The 22,432-nt window shown below is 50.0% G+C and overlaps 1 protein-coding gene across 3 annotated transcripts in view; it reads right to left on the minus strand.

Moving 5' to 3' along the window:
- Positions 1 to 22,432, minus strand: part of palm1a (paralemmin 1a) — a 515,885-nt gene that overhangs the window by 395,356 nt on the left and 98,097 nt on the right. The window lies entirely within an intron of this gene.

Here is a 22,432-nt window from a genome sequence, read left to right on the forward strand (position 1 = left end):
TGCACCCTTTGCTCGGAATCACACACTGCACTCTCTGCTCCGAATCACACACTGCACCCTCTGCTCAAATAACACACTGAACCATCTGCTCAAATCACACACTGCAATCCCTGCTCAAATCACACACTGCAACCTCTGCTCAAATCACAAACTGCACACTCTGCTCAAATCACACACTGCACCCTCTGCTCAAAACGCACACTGCACCCTCTGCCCTGAATCACACACTGCACCCTCTGCTCCAAATCACAAACTGCACCCTCTGCTCTTAATCACACACTGCACCCTCTGCTCTTAATCACACCCTGCACCCTCTGCTCCACATAACACACTGCACCCTTTGCTCGGAATCACACACTGCACTCTCTGCTACGAATCACACACTGCACTCAATGCTCCGCATCACACACTGCACTCTCTGCTCCGAATCACACACTGCACCCTCTGCTCTGTATCACACGCTGCACTCTCTGCTACGAATCACACACTGCACTCAATGCTCCGCATCACACACTGCACTCTCTGCTCCGAATCACACACTGCACTCTCTGCTCCGAATCACACACTGCACTCTCTGCTCTGTATCACACGCTGCACTCTCTGCTCTGAATCATACACTGCACCCTCTGCTCCAAATCACACACTGCACTCTCTGCTCTGTATCACACACTGCACTCTCTGCTCCGAATCACACACTGCACTCTCTGCTCAAATCACACACTGCACCCTCTGCTCAAATCACACACTGCACCCTCTGCTCAAATAACACACTGAACTCTCTGCTCAATCACACACGGCACCCTCTGCTCAAATCACACACTGCACCCTCTGCTCAAATCACACACTGCACCCTCTGCTCAAATAACACACTGAACTCTCTGCTCAAATCACACACTGCACTCCCAGCTCAAATCACACACTGCAATCTCTGCTCAAATCACAAACTGCACACTCTGCTCAAATCACAAACTGCACACTCTGCTCAAATCACAAACTGCACCCTCTGCTCAAATCACACACTGCACCCTCTGCCCTGAATCACAAACTGCACCCTCTGCACAAATTACACACTGCATTCTCTGTACCAAATCACACACTGCATTCTCTGCTCCAAATCACACACTGCACTCTCTGCAGAAAACACACACTGCACCTGCTGCTCAAATCACACACTGCACCCTCTGCTCCGAATCACACACTGCACTCTCTGCAGAAAACACACACTGCACCTGCTGCTCAAATCACACACTGCACCCTCTGCTCCGAATCACACACTGCACTCTCTGCTCCGAATCACACACTGCACCCTCTGCTCCGAATCACACACTGCACCCTTTGCTCCGAATCACACACTGCACTCTGTGCTCCGAATCACACACTGCACTCTCTGCTCAAATCACACACTGTACCCTCTGCTCAAATAACACACTGAACCCTCTGCTCAAATCACACACTGCACTCCCTGCTCAAATCACACACTGCAACCTCTGCTCAAATCACAAACTGCACACTCTGCTCAAATCACACACTGCACCCTCTGCTCAAAACGCACACTGCACCCTCTGCCCTGAATCACAAACTGCACCCTCTGCTCCAAATCACAAACTGCACCCTCTGCTCTTAATCACACACTGCACCCTCTGCTCTTAATCACACACTGCACCCTCTGCTCCACATAACACACTGCACCCTTTGCTCGGAATCACACACTGCACTCTCTGCTCCGAATCACACACTGCACTCAATGCTCCGCATCACACACTGCACTCTCTGCTCCGAATCACACACTGCACTCTCTGCTACGAATCACACACTGCACTCTCTGCTCCGAATCACACACTGCACTCTCTGCTCCGAATCACACACTGCACTCTCTGCACACAATCACACACTGCACTCTCTGCTCAAATCACACACTGCACTCCCTGCTCAAATAACACACTGAACTCTCTGCTCAAATCACACACTGCAATCCCAGCTCAAATCACACACTGCAATCTCTGCTCAAATCACAAACTGCACACTCTGCTCAAATCACACACTGCACCCTCTGCTCAAATCACACACTGCACCCTCTGCACAAATTACACACTGCATTCTCTGTACCAAATCACACACTGCATTCTCTGCTCCAAATCACACACTGCAACCTCTGCTCTTAATCACACACTGCACTCTCTGCTCCGAATCACACACTGCACTCTCGTCTCGGAATCACACACTGCACTCTCTGCTCCAAATCACACACTGAACTCTCTGCAAACAATCACACACTGCACTCTCTGCTCAAATCACAAACTGCACCCTCTGCTCAAATCACACACTGCAGTCTCTGCTCTGAATCACACACAGCACTCTCTGCTCCGATTCACACACTGCACCCTCTGCTCAAATCACACACTGCACCCCCTGCTCAAATCACACACTGCACACTCTGCTCAAATCACACACTGCAACCACTGCTCAACTCACACACTTTAACCTCTGCTCAAAGTAAACACTACACTCTCTGCTCAAATCACACACTGCACCCTCTGCTCCGAATCACAAACTTCACCCTCTGGTCGGAATCACACACTGCACTCTCTGCTCTGAATCACGCACTGCACCCTTTTTTCCGAGTCACACACTGCACTCTCTGCTCCAATCACACACTGCACTCTCTGCTCCAATCACACACCACTCTCTTCTCAAATCACACACTGCACTCTCTGCACAAAATAACACACTGCACCCTCTGCTAAAATCACACACTGCACCCTCTGCTCAAATAACACACTGAACCCTCTGCTCAAATCACACACTGCAACCTCTGCTCAAATCACAAACTGCACACTCTGCTCAAATCACACACTGCACCCTCTGCTCAAATCACACACTGCACCCTCTGCCCTGAATCACAAACTGCACCCTCTGCTCCGAATCACAAACTGCACTCTCTGCACAGATTACACACTGCATTTTCTGCACCAAATCACACACTGCACCCTCTGCTCCGAATCACACACTGCACCCTTTGCTCGGAATCACACACTGCACTCTCTGCTCCGATTCACACACTGCACTCTCTGCTCCGAATCACACACTGAACTCTCTGCACACAATCACACACTGCACACTCTGCTCAAATCACACACTGCACACTCTGCTCAAATCACACACTGCACCCTCTGCTCAAATAACACACTGAACCCTCTGCTCAAATCACACACTGCACTCCCTGCTCAAATCACATACTGCAACCTCTGCTCAAATCACAAACTGCGCACTCTGCTCTTAATCACAGACTGCACCCTCTGCTCCACATAACACACTGCACCCTTTGCTCGGAATCACACACTGCACTCTCTGCTCCGATTCACACACTGCACTCTCTGCTCCGAATCACACACTGAACTCTCTGCACCGAATCACACACTGCACTCTCTGCTCAGAATCACACACCGCACTCTCTGCTCCGAATCACACACTGCACTCTCTGCTCAAATCACACACTGCACTCTCTGCTCAGAATCACACACCGCACTCTCTGCTCCGAATCACACACTGCACTCTCTGCTCCGAATCACACACTGAACTCTCTGCACCGAATCACACACTGCACTCTCTGCTCAGAATCACACACCGCACTCTCTGCTCCGAATCACACACTGCACTCTCTGCTCCGAATCACACACTGCACTCTCTGCTCCGAATCACAGACTGCACACTCTGCTCCGAATCAAACACTGCACTCTCTGCAAACCATCGCACACTGCACTCTCTGCTCCGAATCACACACTGCACCCTCTGCTCTGAAACACACACTGCAATCTCTGCACAAAATCATACACTGCACTCTCTGCTCAAATCACAAACTGCACCCTCTGCTCAAATCACACACTGCACTCTCTGCTCAAATCACAAACTGCACCCTCTGCTCAAATCACACACTGCACTCTCTGCTCTGAATCACACACAGCACTCTCTGCTCCGATTCACACACTGCACCCTCTGCTCAAATCACACACTGCACTCTCTGCTCTGAATCACACACTGCACTCTCTGCTCAAATCACAAACTGCACCCTCTGCTCAAATCACACACTGCACTCTCTGCTCTGAATCACAAACTGCACCCTCTGCTCAAATCACACACTGCACTCTCTGCTCTGAATCACACACTGCACTCTCTGCTCCAAATCACAAATTTCACCCTCTGCTCGGAATCACACACTGCACTCTCTGCTCTGAATCACGCACTGCACCCTTTTTTCGGAGTCACACAATGCACTCTCTGCTCCAATCACACGCTGCACTCTCTGCTCCGAATCACACACTGCACTCTCTGCACAAAATAACACACTGCACCCTCTGCTAAAATCACATACTGCACCCTCTGCTCAAATAACACACTGAACCCTCTGCTCAAATCACACACTGCACCCTCTGCTCAAATCACACACTGCAACCTCTGCTCAAATCACAAACTGCACACTCTGCTCAAATCACACACTGCACCCTCTGCTCAAATCACACACTGCACCCTCTGCCCTGAATCACAAACTGCACCCTCTGCTCCGAATCACAAACTGCACTCTCTGCACAGATTACACACTGCATTCTCTGCACCAAATCACACACTGCACCCTCTGCTCCAAATAACACACTGCACCCTTTGCTCGGAATCACACACTGCACTCTCTGCTCCGAATCACACACTGCACTCTCTGCTCTGAATCACACACTGCACTCTCTGCTCCGAATCACACACTGCACTCTCTGCTCTGAATCACACACTGCACTCTCTGCTCCGAATCACACACTGCACTCTCTGCTCTGAATCACACACTGCACTCTCTGCTCTGAATCACACACTGCACTTTCTGCTCCAAATCACACACTGCATACTCTGCTCCGAATCAAACACTGCACTCTCTGCAAACCATCGCACACTGCACTCTCTGCCCACAATCACACACTGCACCCTCTGCCCTGAATCACAAACTGCACCCTCTGCTCCGAATCACAAACTGCACTCTCTGCACAGATTACACACTGCATTCTCTGCACCAAATCACACACTGCACCCTCTGCTCTTAATCACAGACTGCACCCTCTGCTCTTAATCACAGACTGCACCCGCTGCTCCAATAACACACTGCACCCTTTGCTCCGAATCACACACTGCACTTTCTGCTCAGAATCACACACTGCACTCTCTGCTCAAATCACACACTGCACTCTCTTCTCCGAATCACACACTGCACTCTCTGCACACAATCACACATTGCACCCTCTGCTCAAATCACACACTGCACTCTCTGCTCTAATCACACACTGCAGCATCTGCCCAAATCACACACTGCACCCTCTGCTCCGAAACACACACTGCACTCTCTGCTCAAATCACAAACTGCACCCTCTGCTCAAATCACACACTGCATTCTCTGCTCCGAATCACACATTGCACTCTCTGCACACAATCACACATTGCACCCTCTGCTCAAATCACACACTGCACACTCTGCTCAAATCACACACTGCACCCTCTGCTCAAATCACACACTAAACCCTGTGCTCAAATCACACACTGCACTCTCTGCTCTGAATCACACACAGCACTCGCTGCCCTGAAACACAAACTGCACCCTCTGCTCCAAATCACAAACTGCACCCTCTGCACAAATTACACACTGCATTCTCTGCACCAAATCACACACTGCACCCTCTGCTCTTAATCACAGACTGCACCCTCTGCTCTACATAACACACTGCACCCTTTGCTCGGAATCACACACTGCACTCTCTGCTCCGAATCACACACTGCACTCTCTGCTCCGAATCACACACTGCACCCTCTGCTCAAATCACACACTGCACTCTCTGCTCAAATCACACCATGCACTCTCTGCTCCGATTCACACACTGCACTCTCTGCTCCGAATCACACACTGCACTCTCTGCTCCAAATCACACACTGCACTCTCTGCTCCGAATCAAACACTGCACTCTCTGCAAACCATCGCACACTGCACTCTCTGCTCCGAATCACACACTGCACCCTCTGCTCTGAAACACACACTGCAATCTCTGCACAAAATCACACACTGCACTCTCTGCTCAAATCACAAACTGCACCCTCTGCTCAAATCACACACTGCACTCTCTGCTCTGAATCACACACAGCACTCTCTGCTCCGATTCACACACTGCACTCTCTGCACACAATCACACAGGGCACCCTCTGATCAAATCACACACTGCACCCCCTGCTCAAATCACACACTGCACACTCTGCTCAAATCACACACTGCAACCTCTGCTCAACTCACACACTTTACCCTCTGCTCAAAGCAAACACTGCACTCTCTGCTCAAATCACACACTGCACCCTCTGCACCGAATCACAAACTGCACACTCTGCTCGGAATCACACACTGCACTCTCTGCTCTGAATCACGCACTGCACCCTCTGTTCCGAGTCACACACTGCATTCTCTGCTCCAATCACACACTGCACTCTCTGCACACAATCACACACCACTCTCTGCTCAAATCACACACTGCACTCTCTGCACACAATCACACACCACTCTCTGCTCAAATCACACACTGCACCCCCTGCTCCGAATCACACACTGCACTCTCTGCCCACAATCACACACTGCACCCTCTGATCAAATCACACACTGCACCCTCAGCACAAATCACACACTGCAACCTCTGCTCAAATCACAAACTGCACCCTCTGCACCGAATCACAAACTGCACACTCTGCTCGGAATCACAAACTGCACTCTCTGCTCTGAATCACGCACTGCACCCTCTGTTCCGAGTCACACACTGCATTCTCTGCTCCAATCACACACTGCACTCTCTGCACACAATCACACACCACTCTCTGCTCAAATCACACACTGCACTCTCTGCACACAATCACACACCACTCTCTGCTCAAATCACACACTGCACCCCCTGCTCCGAATCACACACTGCACTCTCTGCCCACAATCACACACTGCACCCTCTGATCAAATCACACACTGCACCCTCAGCACAAATCACACACTGCAACCTCTGCTCAAATCACAAACTGCACACTCTGCTCAAATCACACACTGCACCCTCTGCCCTGAATCACAAACTGCAACCTCTGCTCCGAATCACAAACTGCACTCTCTGCACAGATTACACACTGCATTCTCTGCACCAAATCACACACTGCACCCTCTGCTCTTAATCACAGACTGCACCCTCTGCTCCAAATAACACACTGCACCCTTTGCTCGGAATCACACACTGCACTCTCTGCTCCGAATCACACACTGCACTCTCTGCTCAAATCACACACTGCACCCTCTGCTCCGAATCACACACTGCACTCTCTGCTCCGAATCACACACTGCACTCTCTGCTCAAATCACACACTGCACTCTCTTCTCCGAATCACACTCTGCACTCTCTGCACACAATCACACATTGCACCCTCTGCTCAAATCACACACTGTACCCTCTGCTCTAATCACACACTGCAGCATCTGCCCAAATCACACACTGCACCCTCTGCTGAGAAACACACACTGCGCTCTCTGCTTAAATCACAAACTGCACCCTCTGCTCAAATCACACACTGCATTCTCTGCTCCGAATCACACACTGCACTCTCTGCACACAATCACACATTGCACCCTCTGCTCAAATCACACACTGCACACTCTGCTCAAATCACACACTGCACCCTCTGCTCTACATAACACACTGCACCCTTTGCTCAGAAACACACACTGCACTCTCTGCTCCGAATCACACACTGCACTCTCTGCTCCGAATCACACACTGCACTCTCTGCTCCGAATCACATACTGCACTCTCTGCTCCGAATCACACACTGTACTCTCTGCTCCAAATCACACCCTGCACTCTCTGCTCCGAATCACACACTGCACTCTCTGCTCCGAATCAAACACTGCACTCTCTGCAAACCATCGCACACTGCACTCTCTGCTCCGAATCACACACTGCACCCTCTGCTCTGAAACACACACTGCAATCTCTGCACAAAATCACACACTGCACTCTCTGCTCAAATCACAAACTGCACCCTCTGCTCAAATCACACACTGCACTCTCTGCTCTGAATCACACACAGCACTCTCTGCTCCGATTCACACACTGCACTCTCTGCACACAATCACACAGGGCACCCTCTGATCAAATCACACACTGCACCCCCTGCTCAAATCACACACTGCACACTCTGCTCAAATCACACACTGCAACCTCTGCTCAACTCACACACTTTACCCTCTGCTCAAAGCAAACACTGCACTCTCTGCTCAAATCACACACTGCACCCTCTGCACCGAATCACAAACTGCACACTCTGCTCGGAATCACACACTGCACTCTCTGCTCTGAATCATGCACTGCACCCTCTGTTCCGAGTCACACACTGCATTCTCTGCTCCAATCACACACTGCACTCTCTGCACACAATCACACACCACTCTCTGCTCAAATCACACACTGCACTCTCTGCACACAATCACACACCACTCTCTGCTCAAATCACACACTGCACCCCCTGCTCCGAATCACACACTGCACTCTCTGCCCACAATCACACACTGCACCCTCTGATCAAATCACACACTGCACCCTCAGCACAAATCACACACTGCAACCTCTGCTCAAATCACAAACTGCACACTCTGCTCAAATCACACACTGCACCCTCTGCTCAAATCACACACTGCACCCTCTGCTCAAATCACACACTGCACCCTCTGCCCTGAATCACAAACTGCACCCTCTGCTCCGAATCACAAACTGCACTCTCTGCACAGATTACACACTGCATTCTCTGCACCAAATCACACACTGCACCCTCTGCTCTTAATCACAGACTGCACCCTCTGCTCTTAATCACAGACTGCACCCGCTGCTCCAATAACACACTGCACCCTTTGCTCCGAATCACACACTGCACTTTCTGCTCAGAATCACACACTGCACTCTCTGCTCAAATCACACACTGCACTCTCTTCTCCGAATCACACACTGCACTCTCTGCACACAATCACACATTGCACCCTCTGCTCAAATCACACACTGCACTCTCTGCTCTAATCACACACTGCAGCATCTGCCCAAATCACACACTGCACCCTCTGCTCCGAAACACACACTGCACTCTCTGCTCAAATCACAAACTGCAACCTCTGCTCAAATCACACACTGCATTCTCTGCTCCGAATCACACATTGCACTCTCTGCACACAATCACACATTGCACCCTCTGCTCAAATCACACACTGTACACTCTGCTCAAATCACACACTGCACCCTCTGCTCAAATCACACACTGAACCCTGTGCTCAAATCACACACTGCACTCTCTGCTCTGAATCACACACAGCACTCGCTGCCCTGAAACACAAACTGCACCCTCTGCTCCAAATCACAAACTGCACCCTCTGCACAAATTACACACTGCATTCTCTGCACCAAATCACACACTGCACCCTCTGCTCTTAATCACAGACTGCACCCTCTGCTCTACATAACACACTGCACCCTTTGCTCGGAATCACACACTGCACTCTCTGCTCCGAATCACACACTGCACTCTCTGCTCAAATCACACACTGCACTCTCTTCTCCGAATCAAACACTGCACTCTCTGCACACAATCACACATTGCACCCTCTGCTCAAATCACACACTGTACCCTCTCCTCTAATCACACACTGCAGAATCTGCCCAAATCACAAACTGCACCCTCTGCTCCGAAACACACACTGCGCTCTCTGCTCAAATCACAAACTGCACCCTCTGCTCAAATCACACACTGCATTCTCTGCTCCGAATCACACACTGCACTCTCTGCACACAATCACACACTGCACACTCTGCTCAAATCACACACTGCACACTCTGCTCAAATCACACACTGCACCCTCTGCTCAAATAACACACTGAACCCTCTGCTCAAATCACACACTGCACTCCCTGATCAAATCACATACTGCAACCTCTGCTCAAATCACAAACTGCGCACTCTGCTCAAATCACACACTGCACCCTCTGCCCTGAAACACAAACTGCACTCTCTGCTCCAAATTACAAACTGCACCCTCTGCACCAATTACACACTGCATTCTCTGCACCAAATCACACACTGCACCCTCTGCTCTTAATCACAGACTGCACCCTCTGCTCCACATAACACACTGCACCCTTTGCTCGGAATCACACACTGCACTCTCTGCTCCGATTCACACACTGCACTCTCTGCTCCGAATCACACACTGAACTCTCTGCACCGAATCACACACTGCACTCTCTGCTCAGAATCACACACTGCACTCTCTGCTCAGAATCACACACCGCACTCTCTGCTCCGAATCACAGACTGCACCCTCTGCTCCGAATCACACACTGCACTCTCTGCTCCGAATCACACACTACACACTCTGCTCCGAATCAAACACTGCACTCTCTGCAAACCATCGCACACTGCACTCTCTGCTCCGAATCACACACTGCACCCTCTGCTCTGAAACACACACTGCAATCTCTGCACAAAATCACACACTGCACTCTCTGCTCAAATCACAAACTGCACCCTCTGCTCAAATCACACACTGCACTCTCTGCTCTGAATCACACACAGCACTCTCTGCTCCGATTCACACACTGCACTCTCTGCACACAATCACACAGGGCACCCCCTGCTCAAATCACACACTGCACACTCTGCTCAAATCACACACTGCACACTCTGCTCCAAATCACAAACTTCACCCTCTGCTCGGAATCACACACTGCACTCTCTGCTCTGAATCACGCACTGCAACCTTTTTTCGGAGTCACACAATGCACTCTCTGCTCCAAACACACGCTGCACTCTCTGCACAAAATAACACACTGCACCCTCTGATAAAATCACACACTGCACCCTCTGCTCAAATAACACACTGCAACCTCTGCTCAAATCACAAACTGCACACTCTGCTCAAATCACACACTGCACCCTCTGCTCAAATCACACACTGCACCCTCTGCCCTGAATCACAAACAGCACCCTCTGCTCCGAATCACAAACTGCACTCTCTGCACAGATTACACACTGCATTCTCTGCACCAAATCACACACTGCACCCTCTGCTCTTAATCACAGACTGCACCCGCTGCTCCAAATAACACACTGCACCCTTTGCTCGGAATCACACACTGCACCCTTTGCTCGGAATCACACACTGCACTCTCTGCTCCGAATCACACACTGCACTCTCTGCTCCGAATCACACACTGCACCCTCTGCTCCGAATCACACACTGCACTCTCTGCTCCAAATCACACACTGCACTCTCTGCTCCGAATCAAACACAACACTCTCTGTTCCGAATCAAACACTGCACTCTCTGCAAACCATCGCACACTGCACTCTCTGCTCCGAATCACACACTGCACCCTCTGCTCTGAAACACACACTGCAATCTCTGCACAAAATCACACACTGCACCCTCTGCACCGAATCACAAACTGCACACTCTGCACAAATCACACACTGCACTCTCTGCTCTGAATCACGCACTGCACCCTCTGTTCCGAGTCACACACTGCACTCTCTGCTCAAATCACACACTGCACTCTCTGCACACAATCACACACTGCACTCTCTGCTCCGAATCACACACTGCACTCTCTGCTCCAATCACACACTGCACTCTCTGCACACAATCACACACTGCACCCTCTGCTCAAATCACACACTGCACTCTCTGCTCCAATCACACACTGCACTCTCTGCTCCGAATCACACACTGCACTCTCTGCACACAATCACACACTGCACCCTCTGCTCAAATCACACACTGCACTCTCTGCTCCAATCACACACTGCACTCTCTGCTCCGAATCACACACTGCACTTTCTGCTCAGAATCACACACTGCACTCTCTGCTCAAATCACCCACTGCACTCTCTGCTCCGAATCACACACTGCACTCTCTGCTCCGAATCACACACTGCACTTTCTGCTCAGAATCACACACTGCACTCTCTGCTCCGAATCACACACTGCACTCTCTGCTCCGAATCACACACTGCACTCTCTGCTCCGCATCACACACTGCACTCTCTGCTCCGAATCACACACTGCACTTTCTGCTCAGAATCACACACTGCACCCTCTGATCAAATCACACACTGCACCCTCTGCTCAAATCACAAACTGCACACTCTGCTCAAATCACACACTGCAACCTCTGCTCAAATCACAAACTGCACACTCTGCTCAAATCACACACTGCACCCTCTGCTCAAATCACACACTGCACCCTCTGCCCTGAATCACAAACTGCACCCTCTGCTCCGAATCACAAACTGCACTCTCTGCACAGATTACACACTGCATTCTCTGCACCAAATCACACACTGCACCCTCTGCTCTTAATCACACACTGCACCCGCTGCTCCAAATAACACACTGCACCCTTTGCTCGGAATCACACACTGCACTCTCTGCTCCGAATCACACACTGCACTCTCTGCTCAAATCACACACTGCACTCTCTGCTCTGAAACACACACTACAATCTCTGCACAAAATCACACACTGCACTCTCTGCTCAAATCACAAACTGCACCCTCTGCTCAAATCACACACTGCACTCTCTGCTCTGAATCACACACAGCACTCTCTGCTCCGATTCACACACTGCACTCTCTGCACACAATCACACAGGGCACCCTCTGATCAAATCACACACTGCACCCCCTGCTCAAATCACACACTGCACACTCTGCTCAAATCACACACTGCAACCTCTGCTCAACTCACACACTTTACCCTCTGCTCAAAGCAAACACTGCACTCTCTGCTCAAATCACACACTGCACCCTCTGCACCGAATCACAAACTGCACACTCTGCTCGGAATCACACACTGCACTCTCTGCTCTGAATCACGCACTGCACCCTCTGTTCCGAGTCACACACTGCATTCTCTGCTCCAATCACACACTGCACTCTCTGCACACAATCACACACCACTCTCTGCTCAAATCACACACTGCACCCTCTGCTCCGAATCACACACTGCACTCTCTGCCCACAATCACACACTGCACCCTCTGATCAAATCACACACTGCACCCTCAGCACAAATCACACACTGCAACCTCTGCTCAAATCACAAACTGCACACTCTGCTCAAATCACACACTGCACCCTCTGCTCAAATCACACACTGCACCCTCTGCCCTGAATCACAAACTGCACCCTCTGCTCCGAATCACAAACTGCACTCTCTGCACAGATTACACACTGCATTCTCTGCACCAAATCACACACTGCACCCTCTGCTCTTAATCACAGACTGCACCCTCTGCTCCAAATAACACACTGCACCCTTTGCTCGGAATCACACACTGCACTCTCTGCTATGAATCACACACTGCACTCTCTGCTCCGAATCACACACTGCACTCTCTGCTCCGAATCACACACTGCACTCTCTGCTCCGAATCACACACTGCACTCTCTGCTCCGAATCACACACTGCACTCTCTGCTCCGAATCACACACTGCACTCTCTGCTCAAATCACACACTGCACTCTCTTCTCCGAATCACACACTGCACTCTCTGCACACAATCACACATTGCACCCTCTGCTCAAATCACACACTGTACCCTCTGCTCTAATCACACACTGCAGCATCTGCCCAGAATCACACACTGCACTCTCTGCTCAAATCACAAACTGCACCCTCTGCTCAAATCACACACTGCACTCTCTGCTCTGAATCACACACTGCACTCTCTGCTCCGAATCACACATTGCACCCTCTGCTCAAATCACACACTGCACCCTCTGCTCAAATCACACACTGAACCCTCTGCTCAAATCACACACTGCACTCCCTGCTCAAATCACACACTGCATTCTCTGCTCAAATCACACATTGCACCCTCTGCCCTGAAACACAAACTGCACCCTCTGCTCCAAATCACAAACTGCACCCTCTGCACAAATTACACACTGCATTCTCTGCACCAAATCACACACTGCACCCTCTGCTCTTAATCACAGACTGCACCCTCTGCTCTACATAACACACTGCACCCTTTGCTCAGAAACACACACTGCACTCTCTGCTCCGATTCACACACTGCACTCTCTGCTCAGAATCACACACTGCACTCTCTGCTCCGAATCACACACTGCACTCTCTGCTCCGAATCACACACTGCACTCTCTGCTCCGAATCACACACTGCACTCTCTGCTCCGAATCAAACACTGCACTCTCTGCAAACCATCGCACACTGCACTCTCTGCTCCGAATCACACACTGCACCCTCTGCTCTGAAACACACACTGCAATCTCTGCACAAAATCACACACTGCACTCTCTGCTCAAATCACAAACTGCACCCTCTGCTCAAATCACACACTGCACTCTCTGCTCTGAATCACACACAGCACTCTCTGCTCCGATTCACACACTGCACTCTCTGCACACAATCACACAGGGCACCCTCTGCTCAAATCACACACTGCACCCCCTGCTCAAATCACACACTGCACACTCTGCACAAATCACACACTGCAACCTCTGCTCAACTCACACAATTTACCCTCTGCTCAAAGCAAACACTGCACTCTCTGCTCAAATCAGACACTGCACCCTCTGCACCGAATCACAAACTGCACACTCTGCTCGGAATCACACACTGCACTCTCTGCTCTGAATCACGCACTGCACCCTCTGTTCCGAGTCACACACTGCACTCTCTGCTCCAATCACACACTGCACTCTCTGCACACAATCACACACCACTCTCTGCTCAAATCACACACTGCACCCTCTGCTCCGAATCACACACTGCACTCTCTGCTCCGAATCACACACTGCACTCTCTGCCCACAATCACACACTGCACCCTCTGCTCAAATCACACACTGCACCCTCTGCTCAAATCACACACTGCAACCTCTGCTCAAATCACAAACTGCACACTCAGCACAAATCACACACTGCAACCTCTGCTCAAATCACAAACTGCACACTCTGCTCAAATCACACACTGCACCCTCTGCTCAAATCACACACTGCACCCTCTGCCCTGAATCACAAACTGCACCCTCTGCTCCGAATCACAAACTGCACTCTCTGCACAGATTACACACTGCATTCTCTGCACCAAATCACACACTGCACCCTCTGCTCTTAATCACAGACTGCACCCGCTGCTCCAATAACTCACGGCACCCTTTGCTCGGAATCACACACTGCACTCTCTGCTCAGAATCACACACTGCACTCTCTGCTCCGAATCGTACAATGCACTTTCTGCTCCGAATCACACACTGCACTCTCTGCTCAAATCACACACTGCACTCTCTTCTCCGAATCACACACTGCACTCTCTGCACACAATCACACATTGCACCCTCTGCTCAAATCACAGCCTGTACCCTCTGCTCTAATGACACACTGTAGCATCTGCCCAAATCACACACTGCACCCTCTGCTCCGAAACACACACTGCACTCTCTGCACACAATCACACATTGCACCCTCTGCTCAAATCACACACTGCACCCTCTGCTCAAATAACACACTGAACCCTCTGCTCAAATCACACACTGCACCCTCTGCTCAAATCACACACTGCAACCTCTGCTCAAATCACACACTGCACACTCTGCTCAAATCACACACTGCACCCTCTGCTCTTAATCACAAACTGCACCCTCTGCTCCACATAACACACTGCACCCTTTGCTCGGAATCACACACTGCACTCTCTGCTCAAATCACAAACTGCACCCTCTGCTCAAATCACACACTGCACACTCTGCTCCGAATCACACATTGCACTCTCTGCACACAATCACACATTGCACCCTCTGCTCAAATCACACACTGCACACTCTGCTCAAATCACACACTGCACCCTCTGCTCAAATCACCCACTGAACCCTGTGCTCAAATCACACACTGCACTCTCTGCTCTGAATCACACACAGCACTCGCTGCCCTGAAACACAAACTGCACCCTCTGCACAAATTACACACTGCATTCTCTGCTCCAAATCACAAACTGCACCCTCTGCACAAATTACACACTGCATTCTCTGCACCAAATCACACACTGCACCCTCTGCTCTTAATCACAGACTGCACCCTCTGCTCCAATAACTCACGGCACCCTTTGCTCGGAATCACACACTGCACTCTCTGCTCTACATAACACACTGCACCCTTTGCTCGGAATCACACACTGCACTCTCTGCTCCGATTCACACACTGCACTCTCTGCTCCGAATCACACACTGCACTCTCTTCTCCGAATCACACACTGCACTCTCTGCTCCGAATAACACAATGCACCCTCTGCTCCGAATTACACACTGCACTCTCTGCACACAATCACACACTGCACCCTCTGCTCAAATCTCAGCCTGCACCCTCTGCTTAAATCACACACTGTACCCACTGCTCAAATCACACACTGCACCCTCTGCTCAAATCACACACTGCACCCTCTGCCCTGAATCACAAACTGCACTCTCTGCACAGATTACACACTGCATTCTCTGCCCAGATTACACACTGCATTCTCTGCCCAGATTACACACTGCATTCTCTGCCCAGATTACACACTGCATTCTCTGCACCAAATCACACACTGCACCCTCTGCTCTTAATCACAGACTGCACTCTCTGCTCCAAATAACACACTGCACCCTTTGCTCGGAATCACACTCTGCACTCTCTGCTCCGAATCACACACTGCACTCTCTGCTCCGAATCACACAATGCACTTTCTGCTCCGAATCACACACTGCACTCTCTGCTCAAATCACACACTGCACTCTCTTCTCCGAATCACACACTGCACTCTCTGCACACAATCACACATTGCACCCTCTGCTCAAATCACACACTGTACCCTCTGCTCTAATCACACACTGCAGCATCTGCCCAAATCACACACTGCACCCTCTGCTCCGAAACACACACGGCACTCTCTGCTCAAATCACAAACTGCACCCTCTGCTCAAATCACACACTGCATTCTCTGCTCCGAATCACACACTGCACTCTCTGCACACGATCACACATTGCACTCTCTGCTCAAATCACACACTGCACGCTCTGCTCAAATCACACACTGCACCCCCTGCTCAAATCACACACTGCACACTCTGCTCAAATCACACACTGCACTCTCTTCTCAAATCACAAACTGCACCCTCTGCTCAAATCACACACTGCATTCTCTGCTCCGAATCACACACTGCACTCTCTGCACACGATCACACATTGCACTCTCTGCTCAAATCACACACTGCACGCTCTGCTCAAATCACACACTGCACCCCCTGCTCAAATCACACACTGCACACTCTGCTCAAATCACACACTGCACTCTCTTCTCAAATCACACACTGCAACCTCTGCTTAGCTCACACACTTTACCCTCTGCTCAAAGCAAACACTGCACTCTCTGCTCAAATCACACACTGCACCCTCTGCACCGAATCACAAACTGCACCCTCTGCTCGGAATCACATACTGCACTCTCTGCTCTGAATCACGCACTGCACCCTCTGTTCCGAGTCACACACTGCACTCTCTGCTCCAATCACACACCACTCTCTGCTCAAATCACACACTGCACTCTCTGCTCCGAATCACACTGCACCCTCTGCTCAAATCACACACTGCATCCTCTGCTCAAATCACACACAGCACACTCTGCTCAAATCACACACTGCACCCTCTGCTCAAATCACACACTGCATCCTCTGCTCAAATCACACACAGCACACTCTGCTCAAATCACACACTGCACCCTCTGCTCAAATCACACACTGCACCCTCTGCCCTGAATCACAAACTGCACTCTCTGCACAGATTACACACTGCATTCTCTGCACCAAATCACACGCTGCAACCTCTGCTCTTAGTCACAGACTGCACCCTCTGCTCCAATAACACACTGCACCCTTTGCTCGGAATCACACACTGCACTCTCTGCTCCGAATCACACACTGCACTCTCTGCACACAATCACACATTGCACACTCTGCTCAAATCACACACTGCACCCTCTGCTCAAATAACACACTGAACCCTCTGCTCAAATCACACACTGCACTCCCTGCTCAAATCACACACTGCACCCTCTGCCCTGAATCACAAACTGCACCCTCTGCTCCAAATCACAAAGTGCACCCTCTGCACAAATTACACACTGCATTCTCTGCACCAAATCACACACTGCATTCTCTGCTCTTAATCACAGACTGCACCCTCTGCTCCACATAACACACTGCACCCTTTGCTCGGAATCACACACTGCACTCTCTGCTCCGAATCACACACTGCACTCTCTGCTCCGAATCACACACTGCACTCTCTGCACACAATCACACACTGCACCCTCTGCTCAAATCTCAGCCTGCACCCTCTGCTTAAATCACACACTGTACCCTCTGCTCAAATCACACACTGTACCCTCTGCTGAAATCACACACTGCACCCTCTGCTGAAATCACACACTGCACACTCTGCTGCGAATCAAAACTGCACTCTCTGCTCCAAGTCACACGCTGCACTCTCTGCTCTGAATCACACACTGCACCCTCTGCTCCGAAACACACTCTGCACTCTCTGCACACAATCACACACTGCACCCTCTGCTCAGATCACAAACTGCACCCTCTGCTCAAATCACAAACTGCACCCTCTGCTCAAATCACACACTGTACCCTCTGCTGAAATCACACACTGCACCCTCTGCTGAAATCACACACTGCACCCTCTGCTACGAATCAAAACTGCACTCTCTGCTCCAAGTCACACGCTGCACTCTCTGCTCCGAATCACACACTGCACACTCTGCTGCGAATCAAAACTGCACTCTCTGCTCCAAGTCACACGCTGCACTCTCTGCTCTGAATCACACGCTGCACTCTCTGCTCTGAATCACACACTGCACTCTCTGCTCTGAATCACACACTGCACCCTCTGCTCCGAAACACACTCTGCACACTCTGCACACAATCACACACTGCACCCTCTGCTCAGATCACAAACTGCACCCTCTGCTCATATCACAAACTGCACCCTCTGCTCAAATCACACACTGCACACACTGCTGCGAATGAAAACTGCACTCTCTGCTCTGAATCACATACTGCACCATTTGCTACGAATCACAAACTGCACCCTCTGTTCAGTATCACACACTACACACTCTGCTCAAATCACACACTGCACTCCCTGCTCCAAATCACTCACTGCACATTCTGCTGCGAATCAAACACTGCACTCCCTTCGCACAATCACACACTGCACCCTCTGCTCAAATCACACACTGCACCCTCTGCTAAAATTACACTCGGCACCCTCTGCTTTGAATCAAAACTGCACTCACTGCTCAAATCATACACTGCACCCTGTGCTCCGAATCACACACCGCACTCTCTGCTCTGAATCACACACTGCACCCTCTGCTAAAATTACACTCGGCACCCTCTGCTTTGAATCAAAACTGCACTCACTGCTCAAATCATACACTGCACCCTGTGCTCCGAATCACACACCGCACTCTCTGCTCTGAATCACACACTGCACCCTCTGCTCCGAATCACATACCGCACTCTCTGCTCCGAATCACACACTGCACCCTCTGCTCAAATCACACACTGCACTCTCTGCTCCGAATCACACAGTGCACCCTCTGTTCCGAATCAAACACTGCACCCTCTGCTCCGAATCACACACTGCACTCTCTGCACACAATCACACACTGCACCCTCTGCTCAAATCTCACCCTGCACCCTTTGCTCCAATCACTCACTTCACTCTCTGCTCAAATCACACACTGCACCCTCTGCTGAAATCACACACTGCACCCTCTGCTCAAATCACACACTGTACCCTCTGCTGAAATCATCCACTGCACCCTCTGCTCCAATCACACACTGCACCCTCTGCTCAAATCACACACTGCACCCTCTGCTCTTAATCACACACTGCACCCTCTGCTCAAATCACACACTGCACTCTGTGCTCCGAATCACAAACTTCACGCTCTGCACCAAATTACACACTGTACCCTCAGCTCAAATAACACACTTCACTCTCTGCTCCGAATCACACACTGCACTCTCTGCTCCGAATCACACACTGCACTCTCTGCTCCGAATCACACACTGCACTCTCTGCTCTGTATCACACACTGCACTCTCTGCTCAAATCACACATTGCACTCTCTGCTCCGAATCACACACTGCACTTTCTGCTCAAATCACACACTGCACTCTCTGCTCCGAATCACGCACTGCATTTTCTGCTCAAATCACAAACCGCACCCTCCTCACCGTTGGAGATATTGCACCCTCCTCACCGAAGGACACATTGCACCCTCCTCACCGAGGGACAAATTGCACCCTCCTAACCTTGGGACATATTGCACCCTCCTCACCGAGGGACACGTTGCACACTCCTCTTCGAGGGACACATTGCACCCTGTTCACTGAGATACAGATTGCACCCACCTCACCCAGGGATACATTGCACCTTCCTCACCGAGGGCTATTTTCAGCCCTCCTCCATCCTGTCAGTATGAGCGAGGCTGAGTTAAAAGTCTAAAATAAGATAGGTTGGGGCAGCTAATTGTCCTGTAGGAAAGATTGAAGACTGTCCAAGCCAGGGTAGAGTTGGGGTGAGGTGGAGAGCAGTGGCCATCATAACTATACCAGGATTAATTCTGGGTACCTTCTGGGGAACAAAGAAGGTCAAAGGGGAAGAAGAGAATGTTGAATTGTGTCAGTTTACTGGCTATTTGAATGCATTAGTTAGTTCGACCATTTAGTTTGGTCCTTCCATGTAAATAATCTATTCAAATAAAGACAGAAGAAATCAGTCCCAAAGCACTTTACAGCCAATGAAGTGTAATCACTATCAAAATGTAAGAAATGTGTTTGCTAACTTGCGTGCAAGTTCCCACAAACAGCAATGCGACAATGACCTTATAATCTGCTTTATTTATGTAAATTGAGGGATAAGAAATGACTCGGACATCAGGGAGAACACCCCTGCTTCCATCCACCTGAAAAGGCAGACTTGGTTTAAACATCTATATTTAACGTAGATAGGTTCTTGACTGACAAGCGAGTCAGAGGTTACCGGGAGTAGGTGGGAGTGTGGAGTTGAGGTTGCAATCAGATTAGCAATGATCTTATTGAATGGTGGAGTGGGCCCGAGGGGCCGAATGGCCTACTCCTTCTCCGAATTTGAGTGCTTGCTTGTCTCATTGAAATGGCGTTACTGTATTGTTGGTGCAAGTTTGCAGAGACACCCAGCCTATGTAATCTCGGGGAGAAAAGAGGCTGCTCTGTTCAGTAATTCCATCAAGTTAAGTATTCCAATGGCAATTGGTCTGCATGTGATTGCAGCTTGGTGGATCTACCCCCAGCTCACAATAGCACCCACAGGCACCCTCAGCAGGCTCAGGGTCCACTGGACTGCACGCTGGCAAATATTTGTTGAGGCTTTCAAGGAAGTCAAGAAGGTGCCCATGCACCTCTCCCCACAGACTGGGTGGAGGAGGGGCGGAATGTGAAATTTGTTGGAATTTAATCATGTGATTGCTTCCCTGAGGTGGAAACCCAGGGCCATATTTTCATAATGATGGAAGGGGTGTCATCCCAGCTAAAATGGTGCCAGAGCCCCAAGTCTGGAAGTCCCACCCCCGAGCCCAGCACCCACCATTTTCACGAAGGGGAGAATGGGGGCAGGTTGCAGTTTGCACATTCATGGTTCAGGGAGGCAGTTGCATGTGTAAAAGTGCAGCTGCCTGCAAAGAGAAGCAATTTTCGCTAGTGGGATGTCCAAAAAATGACATGTGAGCTTTAGACATTTGAGCAAAAGCTGCTGGAATTATTTGGAGAGGTAGGGTACTCTCTTGGAGAGGTCCAGGTACCCTGTCGATGAGGTCAGGTTTCCTTTGGTAGAGGTCAGGCACCCTTTACGATTGTTAAAAAGAAACATGAATGTGCGTAAAAATGGACTCAGTGGAACTGTCAAACTGTCAAAGCATTTAAATCCACAAAGTCTTTAAATTTTGAAAATAAAGCATTCTGCAGTTGAAAAAAAAATCAGCACATGCAATTTCACTAGCTATCTGCTGACAAAAGCCTGATGGTCCTCATTATAGGATTAGTGCTGCCTACCTGATTCCACAACCTATCACTATCACAGTTTGGGGCTTGTTAGTACACAGTTTGATAGACAGCTCTAAATCTTTGATGTGGGGGCTATGAATACAAATGTGTGTTTTCATGAGGGATTAAATACTTGAAGGAAAGTAAATGTATTGAATAGATTTTCTCAATGAGAGTTTTTTTTAAATAAAGTC

Source organism: Carcharodon carcharias, chromosome 14, assembly GCF_017639515.1.
Source record: "Carcharodon carcharias isolate sCarCar2 chromosome 14, sCarCar2.pri, whole genome shotgun sequence".
NCBI lineage: Eukaryota > Metazoa > Chordata > Chondrichthyes > Lamniformes > Lamnidae > Carcharodon > Carcharodon carcharias.